This window comes from Myotis yumanensis, unplaced genomic scaffold, assembly GCF_028538775.1.
Source record: "Myotis yumanensis isolate MYYU_CA2020_CCGP unplaced genomic scaffold, mMyoYum1.0.hap1 SCAF_13, whole genome shotgun sequence".
Taxonomy (NCBI): Eukaryota; Metazoa; Chordata; class Mammalia; order Chiroptera; family Vespertilionidae; genus Myotis; species Myotis yumanensis.
This window is the reverse complement of record NW_027223764.1, coordinates 41,160,410-41,170,453: the sequence shown is the minus strand read 5'-3', so window position 1 is coordinate 41,170,453 and position 10,044 is coordinate 41,160,410. Positions and strand designations below refer to the sequence as shown.

Genomic DNA, 10,044 nt, shown 5'->3' with positions numbered 1-10,044 from the left:
TCCGCAGATCATGCTCCCATCATGCCCGGAAATTGCCCTGCATCCTCTTGTGAGTCTCCCTGAGGCAGCAAGGTGCCCGGCATCCCACACGGATTCAGAGGTGAGAGAGATGTGGGTGAGAGCAGGGCCACACGGCCGTTAGCCAACCACCTCCGAGGACTTTCTGACACAGCTTGTCCTGGAGAAGGGGTGCTCTGGCTCGACCCTCCACTCTCTCCCTCTGCCCACGACGATGCTGCTGGGGCACTTCCAGGGGCTGTGGAGCCCCGAGTTCTAAGCCCAGCTCAGCCCCAGCTCGGTGTCCCTTCCCCTCTCAGTTTCCATGTGAAAACTGAGGCCGCCAGGATGGAGCTCAGAGGCCTTGCAGGGCTGAGATTCTAAATTGCCACCTGCTCCGGCCAGATGTCATCGCTGCAGGCAGACCGGAGCCTGCTCTGATCTCCCCAGGGGGCGGGATGGGCTCCCAGCGCCAGGCCAAGGCTGCGGCTGGCTGGGGTGGGAGGACAGGTGTGAGGAGACCGTTCAAATGGGAGCCTCCCAAATGCTCTGCACCCAGACGTGCCGGCCAGATCCTGGGCCTGGGTCTGACAGGAGGGGGGATGAGAACGCAGAAGCCCCAGGACATGCTGCAGCCAGGGGCTCAGACAGGGATCAGCTATGCCTCTGGGCTGGACCTGGTGGGGCTGGACCTGGGGCAGGAGCAGGCCCTGCGCCAGGGTGGGCATGTGCTTGTGTATGTCCTGAGCACCAAAAACTGCCGGGTGTCCAGAGAGGTCACACACACACACACACACACACACACACACACACGTACACACACGCACACGTGTGTGTATATCTTCATATCTTCAGGTTTCACAGTCAACAGAAGCCTTTCCCGGGAAGAAGACAGAGCCCAAGCTGAGACGGGCTCCAATCCAAGGCCAAGGTTCAGCTGGGACCATTGTGACTACATGGCTGGCTGTTAAATTATTAAAATACTTCAATCCCAGGGTCATACTTCATTGTGAAGCTCCTGGAGCACCCCGACTCCCGCCCACCCCAACGTTCCAGTCTCAGGACCCCAAGACTTCCCCACAGGCCCACAACCAAAGGGTGAGTCCCAGGCTCCACCAGGACGGACGCCGGGACCACTCCAATCCCACGTCCACCTCTCCCTGGCTGATGGGGGTCCATGTGTCACTGCCCCCCCTTATGTGGATTAGCCTCCCTCCCTCCCCCCTGCTCCCCTCCCATCTCAGCAGTCCCTTTGCTTTCATCACATCCCTCTTCACTGCAGAAGGAGTTCTGGGTCCAGAAGAGAGTCCAAGTGACCCAGATTCGATGCACATTCCCGCCTTGAGTTTTGGGGTTCCGATGCCAAGGCCAGACCCTGGGAACTGCTCCAGAGGCTGAGGGGCAGACAGCGCTCTCTCACGCTCACACCCTGTGCCACCCCCACAACCCCCGCCCCCCAGCACAGGAACTGGTCCCCTCCACCAGCCCTCTGATGAGTATTCCACACCAGCTCCGTCCCAGAAGCAGAGAGGCAGCCCCTCCCGGCGGCTGCTTGCTGACAACCAGGAAAGGGTTTAATCTCAGAAACAGTCAAGGTGGGGAAGGGGAATGCGGGCGGCCGGGAGGGCCATATGGAACCTGTTTGAGGAGCTGGGTCAGAGCCCAGCTACACCTCCATGTGCCGAGGCGCCAGGCCAGCCCTTGGCTTTGCCGGCTCAGCTCTGGCCAGAGAGGGGAAAGAGCGTGGGAGAACAGACAGGCGGTGCACGCGGACAAGGTGAGCGACGTGTGCTCACAGGGCCGCTGTCCTTCAGGGGAGGGTGCCCTGGCTGGCATCCCGGCGGCCGGAGGGCGGGCTGGCCCGACAGCTGGGTGACCTGCTGCAAAGTGGCACTTCAGGTCTCCTCGAGGCATGGCAGGGGCTGGCTTGTCTGGGAACGCCAGTCCTGCTCAGCCCGGCATTCCTCGGCCAGGCTCCTGGTGCAGACGGTTCCGGAAATCCCTGGACAGCACCATTTCTTCGCCACTCTGGCTCCCCTGCCTGTGCACATGGCCAGTCCGCTCTGTCTCTGTCTACCCGGCCCAGACCCAGTCCCACACCCGGACGCCGGTCTGCACCCTGCCAACTGGCCGGGCGGGGCTGACGCTGCCATGGCTTTGGGCTGATGTGGATGTTGGACTGACCTTGCTGAGTTTGGGGCCCGCCTCAGCGAATTCCAGCTCCCCACCTCAGGACATGTGCAGCCTGCCTGAACTTCTGTCTAGACTCCCAGGACTTCGAGATGAACTGACCACGTTTCTGATTGATTTTGCAGAAGTTTCGATGAAACTTCACTGAAAGTAGCATGGCCCGAGGTTCCCACATTTTCAACCCACCTGCCTGGATTTCTGGTTTGTTTGACCAAAAAGTTGTTCTTTTGTTTTGTTTTTACCAATTTTACTGATTATTATTTAAAATCTAAACTTCTGGAGTGTTGAAGCTCTCTGGATTCTTTTACTAAATAACAGGAAACTAACTGTTTGGGGAGCCGTCAGCATCAGCCCCCAGCTCACACCCAAGTCTCCCCCAGCCAGCCTGTCTCAGCTGAGGAAGGGATGGGGCAAGGGGTGCCCACTGGTCCTTTATCCCCTTTCTGGAATATTCTAACGTCCTAGTGCCTGCTTCTCTCTTTAATATATATATATATATATATATATATATATATATATATATATATATATTGATTTCAGAGAGAAAGGGAGAGGGAGAAGGAGAGAGATAGAAACATCAATGATGAGAGAGAATCATTGATCGGCTGCCTCCTGCACGCCCCACACTGGGGATGGAGCCCACAGCCGGGGCATGGGCCCTGACCGGGAATCGAACCGTGACTTCCTGGTTCATAGTTTGGCGCTCAACCACTGAGCCACGCTGGTTGGGCTAGTGCCTGTTTCTTTATTGACACTTTCATTCTGCCTTCTCTCTCCTTGTCCCGGCCTGGCCCTAGCTCTTGGAACCACGCTCCTGAGTCAGGGCCTCTGGGGCCCCATCTCCTGCTGGGAAGTCATGTAACACAGCTCACAGGCGAGGGCTCCTGGGCCCTCGGCCGGGACTCCAGGCTCAGCTCTGCTGGTTCTGGCCGTGTGATCATGGCACAGGTTAATGACCTTTTCTGAACTCTGGCTTATTCATTTCCAAAATGAGGGTGATTCTCCTGCTCATCTCTTGGGTTGGTGTGGAGGATCTTAGCAAGAATGCTAATGATAGTTCAGTCTTGTTGGGCAGTGACTCTGAGCCAGGCTCTGTTCTGGGGCTGCGTACGGCCTTGGGACCTTCGCCAAATCCGCGCCAAAGCTCACAAGTCTAGCAAGGGCAGAGCCAGGTAGTCCAGGCTGGCAGAGGCGTGCCCTCACCCACTCTGCAGGCCTGCCTCTGGGCTTGCCTCACACTGATAGAAGCCAGGAGTGGGCCAGCCTTACCGTCCTCATCTTCCTAATTAGAATATGGGGCCAGCATCACCTTCCTCATCACCCTCATGAGAATATTAATGTTGGTGGCCTGTTTCTCCTTGAGAGAATTGGGCTGCTCTTTGTGTCCCACGTGGGTGAGGCCATTTGTAATTCGATGGGGTGACTTTATATTCTTTTGGGAACACTGAGGGGCAGGAGTCCTCCCGGTGACCCCACCCCACCCCCACACCAAGGGAGCCCTGGATGTTTTCAGACCCTCCAGGCATGTCAGAACCACCGGGCTTGTTCTGATGTTTGAGACCTTTGTCAAGCGGCTCACATCTGGCCTGACTTTACCGTGCGAATCTCCTCAGCTTCTTTCCTGGCAGCGTAATGGGAACCAGATTTGCAAGTGCTCCCCAGCCCGTGGTGTGTGCGGGCGTTTGCCAGGCTGCAGGCTGTAAGCTGTGGGCAGTGACAGTGGAGAGACTGGGCCGGGTCCCTGATCTTGAGCAATTCCCGTGCCGACACTGGTCTTCTTGTCTTCTCCAGGCAGGAGAGAAGGTGGGCATTTGGGAGGATGTGTGAACAGTAGCTATTCGTGCCTCCGCCTCAGGGAACCTCTTCAGTAGGGAGAGTTGGGGACAGGTGCCGGGGCTGCAGCTCTCCGTAGTCCCTGTCTCAGGTCCCTGTGTGCCTCTGTAGGTGTGCTGTCCAGATGAATGCTTCAGCCCCTCATTCCCACTCTTTCCTGCCTTTGCACCGGTGGTTCTCTGCCTCCTATGTGTTAACATCTTGAAAATCTTCTGTATGTTAGACGTGAGGCAGGAACTAGAGGCACAAAGGTACATTGCGGCCTTCAGTGGCTCATGGTGGCAAACACATGCAACGTATCAGGATCATGGGCCTGGGACAGCGAGGCCAACCAGGGCAGGGCAGGGGAAAGATCATAGTATCTACGTAGATTTCTGTCTTGCCCACGTGGAGAACTCTTACTCATCCTCCAACACCCTTCAGCTCTCCTTCGAAGCACTCCCGGGTCCCTACACGCAGAGTGAATGTCCCTCTCCAGCACTCCCTGGCCTTGCCCACAGGTGAGAGAGCACCGGCCACCACATTGAGGAAGTCTGTTCTCCCCAATCTGCCCTGGACTGCACACTTCCTGAGGACAGAACTGGATTCAGTGTTGCGCTGCCAGGGCCCTGTAGAAGTGGAATAAATATTTGTTCAAAGTAAGTCTGTGTCGTATCATATCCACATGTGTATGCATGTGTGCATGCGGCCTCACATCTGTGAGCTGGGGCCTGGTAGTGATGGGGGGAGGGTAGTTCTCGGGACTCATTATTTAACGTATTTGCCTCATTAAGGACTGTTAGCTCCTCCCAGTGTAGACAAGTTTGATAACCAGCTCCCTGGTGCTTGGAAGTTGAAAGATTGATTCTGGGGGAGCAGCAAGGGGAGCAGGGCTGGGAGACTCGATGCATCAGGCTCCATCCGTGCCTCCCTCACAGCCAGCTCCGCCTGGCAGCCAGGGCCTGGGGAGCACACCGAGAGACAGCCAGCCCACCTTAGCCGGGACCCTCCTCTTGATTACCTGCACTTCTGCTCCCAAAAAAATCACTCCCCCCTGGAGAAAGCCCTCGGCTGCTCCGACCTACAACAGGAGCTCGGGGAGGGTACTAAGGGGCCCTAGTGTCCTGACCATTAAACATTCTGGACAGAAACCTAAGGTTGAATCACAGGTTCATTCCTGTCTAGACACTCATATCCCAGCTGGGCCCTGCCCCCTCCTGGGGAAGTCAGTTGCATGGGCGGTCTGAGCTCCAACCTGAGATGCTAAGAGGGCAAGGAGAAGGTCTTCCAGGTGCAGAAAAACCCTACATGCTCCCCAAAGGGCTCCACTGCCTGGTCTATGGTAACAGCCCTTGCTTCTGTGTGGACCTTTGTAATTTCCAAGGAATCTTCTATACATTGTCCATTCTGTTCACATCAGTTGAGCTTTGGCTCTGTGCCTGGCGTTGTGCCTGGCTAGCAATCAATGGCATGCACAGGCGCTGGGCTGCCCCTCACATGCATCCCTCTTTGGTCCTCACAACGACCCCTTTGTAAAGATGGAGACAATGAGAATACGTGTTCCCGTTTCTCAGGGACACAGTGCTCGGTGGTGGAAGCAGGACTTGAACTCACCTCTCTCGGGGGATTCAGACCCCACACTCGCCCACTGCCCTCTCCAGCCTTTTCACCTGGCCCCAATAACTCTGGAAAAGTTGGAGCAGGCACTCATGCCCCCTTTTAAATGAGGAAAGCTGGCCCTTGGTGGGTTTCAGAGACTTTCCAGAGATCTCAGGGGCCAGGCGAGAGTGCCAACCTGGCTCCAACATCCACGACGCCTGAAGGAGAACCCTCACCACGCTGCCCCAGATCCAAGCCCACCTCCGTGCCACTCTGCCCGACGTGCCCTGCCTCACCAGCCTCCCTCCCAGCCCCTGCCTCGCAGGACACCATGACAGGTGGAGACAAGCTGTGAGAAGTGAGAGTGTCGCCCAGCACAAGTGGTTTGTGAGGCATCCGTGCTGGTGGCTTTATAACAGGGCCCTATACTTTGGTTTCTCTTCAGATCGTATAAATCTTTCGCCTTTTCATATAACAGGGCCCCACCTGCTGGCCCCCTGGGGCTCCTCTCCCCTGAGGCTCCCTCCACAAGGACAGGAATGACCCCGAATTCCTGGGGGCTGAGGCACAAGAACACTCCTTCTGACATGTTCTTTCCAAATTTGCCCCCCAACCAAGGACTTTGGGTGTCATGACAAGGTCAATGGTTGCCCAAATGTCGTCAGATCAGATCTATTTTCAGTTTTCAGACGGGCCAGTTGCATCAACCGGGCCTGTTCTCACCCAGTTCTTCCCCCGTCTCCGTCAGCCCTTCCCTGGATGCTCGGTCTCACTCAGAGCTATGAGCTCTCCCGTGTTGACTCAGAGAGCAAACTGCTCCCCAGAGCACGGCCTGAGGTTCCAGGAGGCAAACGTGAGGCAGGGTTTCCGGACTCTTGAATTTCACCCCCAAGTTATGAGAAGGTCCAGTGAGTCAAGGGAGCCCCAAGGCCATGGGTCCTTGCCCCTTGTCCATTGTGGGGTCCCATCCTCCAGGCTAGTCCCAGGGGAGTCACCTTCTCTTGGAGCTTGGACATTTGGAAACTCTAATTATTCAGAAACTCAACAAGCACAGAAGAACAATAGCTGCAGGAGGAGAGCTTGAGTGCAAGTCCCAGATCTGGCCACTGGCAAGTCCCTGGGGCGCTGGGCACCAGTTGGCCCAGAGTTTGAATGCCAGGGCCGGACGTTGTCTCTGAGTATGAAACTAGCGTTGCAGGTGGTCGCCTTCTTTAACATGACCAGCCTAGGAAAACCATTCTGATGAGGACGTTTTTAAGGCTCTATCTCTCATCATTCCACCTACTCTCGCCGCGTCTCTGACAGCACATGGAATTAATTATCTGTGTGCTACTTAGTTACAACAACATGAGGAAAAGAGAAGATCTGACATTTATGGAGCCCTTACTGTGTGCCAGACCCCCTTCTGAGCGTGTTCTCTGTGTACTAACTCATGTAATCCTCCAACAAGCCTCTAAGACAGGTGTTAGCACACACACCCCCGCCCTCCATTTACAGATGAGCAATGTGAGACACTGAGAAGTAACATAATACAGCGAGTTCCTGTGGCTAAGAAGCAGCAGAGCCAGGCTTTGAAGCCGGGCGCTGTCTCCAGAACACACATGTTTAATCACCAGGCCACAGAGTCAGCAAGACGGACAAGGCCTGGCCCAGAAGGGAAGGTGGGCTCCCACATAAATTATTCCAGCACAAGTTGGGGAAGTGATAAGCGACCAAGCAAGAAACAGATAACATCCCCGGGGATTTAAGATGAGGAGGAGAAGATTGCTTCCAGCTGGAACGAGAGGGAAGTGTTAAGGGGGTGACATTGTAGCTGAGCCTTGAAAGACAGGTAGCATGGAGCTGTGGAGATTTGGGGAGAGGGAGCAGTTGGCTGTGCTGGGGATGATCGGCAACAGAGGGAAGAGGCAGATCAGGGGAGAGAACATGGGCCGAGAGAGGTGGAAACAGGCCTTCATACTGAATGAAGGGGAGAGGCAAGGGTGTTTGGGATGGGAGAGACCCAGTCAGGAATCAGCTTCGCGATCCGGAATCGTGCGCTGTCAACAGAAGCAGGGAAGGGCGAGCCTGGAAGCAGGAACAGCATGTGCGCTCCGGGTTCTGGCAGGAGGCAGTGCAACTCGGGGAGCTCAGTTGATGGGTGAATGAGTAAGCCTGTTGCCTATGGAGGAGAGATGGGCAGCAGTGGGAAGCCTTTCTCACCACTGGCCTGCCAGCTGAGGGCAGCAATTACATCACTAGACCCTGTGAGGGGACCACTAACAGGACATGGCCCAGAGCCGGGACTGAGCAAGAAGAACCCCATCACATCTCTTAGGGCTTTCCATGGGCAGCGGGGTTCTGGCAAGAAAGTCCCCATGGAGGAGATTGCGGGTCAGTTTCTGGGGACACAGAGCAAGACAGAGAAAGAGAAAGATGGAGAGAGGATGTGGGGTGGGGATCGGGAGACAAAGACAGAAGACCACCCAGACCAGATTTAGAAGCTGTTGTAATGGTTTCGGAAAGAAACACCAAGAGATTGAACCAGGGCATCGCGTCTCCGCCTTTTGGCTAAGATCACGTGGAGAGACTGAACCAGGGCAGTTGCAGAGGGAAAGGAAGTGTTGGGGACAGATGTGGGGGAGCTTCAGAAAGTAAGGTTGGCAGATTTGGCAAAGAGTCACCTGCAAGGGCAAAGAAGGGTTTGCACACCTGTGGAGTGGCAGGTGTACATGTAGCAAACCTATGTTAATAAAAAACAAAACAAAACACCAAGAGGTGCAATGGTGTCTGTGTGACCTCCAGAGGCTGTGGAATCGCACCTCGGCCATCCATAAAGGATGACGACAGCAGCTCGGCCAGCTTTTGAACCTGCGAGAGGAGGGAGAAGAAAAGGAGAAGGTCATTTCAGCCAACTCTCAAAGCAACATTCAGGTAGAGAGCTACCCCCTCATACAAAGATGAACTATAGATAGACCACTCAGGATGCCCCTGAAGAGGTTGGGAACCATGACTTGGGAGAGAGAGAGAGAGAGAGAGAGAGAGAGAGAGAGAGAGAGAGAGAGAGATGCTACCAGAGGAAAGAATAGAGATCCTCTAACCCGAGCACATGCAACCTCCCCTTCAGTGTCAAAGCAGCCTCGGGTAGACCAGATTCCTGCTGCCGACCTTGATGCAGGTGATCCTCTAACAGGCGGGAAGATGAAGATGAAGATTTTGAAGAGGAGAGTGATGGTGACGATACTGTAGTTCTTGCAGAGCTGGAAAACGTTGAAAAAGAAAGAGCTGAAGAGCAGGCCAGGAAGGACCGAGAACAGAAAGCTGAAGAAGGAAGGATTCACATGGAAAACATTCTGAGGGGAAACCCTCTCCTGAACATCACTGGCCCGTCCCAGGCCCAGGTCAACTGCGACGTTAAGAGAAGGCGGGAGGAAGATGTTGTTGTCAAGATCTGTGTGAAAGGTGGACGTGACAAAATATTTGTCAATGATACGCTGCGATCTATATTTCACAAAAAGTTCATGAAGAAATATATGAAAGAATACAGTTTCATGTGCTTAATTAAAGGCTGTAAGATGTAGACGATCATTCTGACTTTATTTTGTGTCTTTTCTCTTTCGCCCCATTTAAGTTGTGCATGGGCTTCTCTAGCGTTAAGTTCCAAAGTATCTTTTCCTTAATTGGTGCCTTGTTTGACAAGAACGTAGGGATTGGCTTAATCCAGTTTCCATTCTCTAAATGTCTCCAGTCATATGTTTTCTTTTCAATGTGGGAAAAGGAACCTGCTTGTAATAAATACTTTTAATAACCAAATCTGCCCTGGCCAGTGTTGGTCAGTGGTTAGTGTGTCAGCTCATGCACCAAAGGGTCCTGCATTGATTCCTGGTCAAGGGCACATACCTGGGTTGTGGGTTTTCTCCCCGCCCCTCATCAGGGTGAGTGTGGGAGGCAACCAATGGATGTTTCTCTCTCTCCTCCCTTCTTCCCGCCAACTCTCTCTGAAAAAACAATGGGAAAAATATCCTCAGGTGAAGATTAACACAAAGCCTATATAATAAAGTGATAATATGCAAATTAACCCTCACAGCCTCACAAGATGGCTGCCTATGACCAGGCCGGCAGGGGGGTTAGTGAGGGACCACCAAACAACTGAACAAGCAGGCTGTGTGGGGTAACCAGGCTGGTGGGGGCGGGGGCTGTGAGGGGCGACCAGGCCAGCAGGGAGGACAGTTGGGGGCAACCAGGCTGGTGGGGGGCGGGCAGTTAGGGGTGACCAGGCTGGTGGGGGGGTACAGCTGGGGGTGATCAGGCTGGCGGGGGTGGGGAGCAGTTAGGGGCGACCAGGCAGGCAGGCAAGTGAGCGATTAGGAGCCAGTAGTCCAGGATTGTGAGAGGGATGTCACCTGAATTGGAGAGGGTGCAGGCTAGGCTGAGGGGATCCCCTCCCCCATGCAAGAATTTCGTGCA

At 54.6% G+C, this 10,044-nt stretch overlaps 1 pseudogene; it reads left to right on the top strand.

The window, feature by feature from the left end:
* Window positions 1–8,417: 8,417 nt before the first annotated feature.
* Window positions 8,418–9,158, top strand: LOC139022198 (spliceosome-associated protein CWC15 homolog pseudogene; annotated as a pseudogene).
* The last annotated feature ends 886 nt before the right edge of the window (window positions 9,159–10,044 follow it).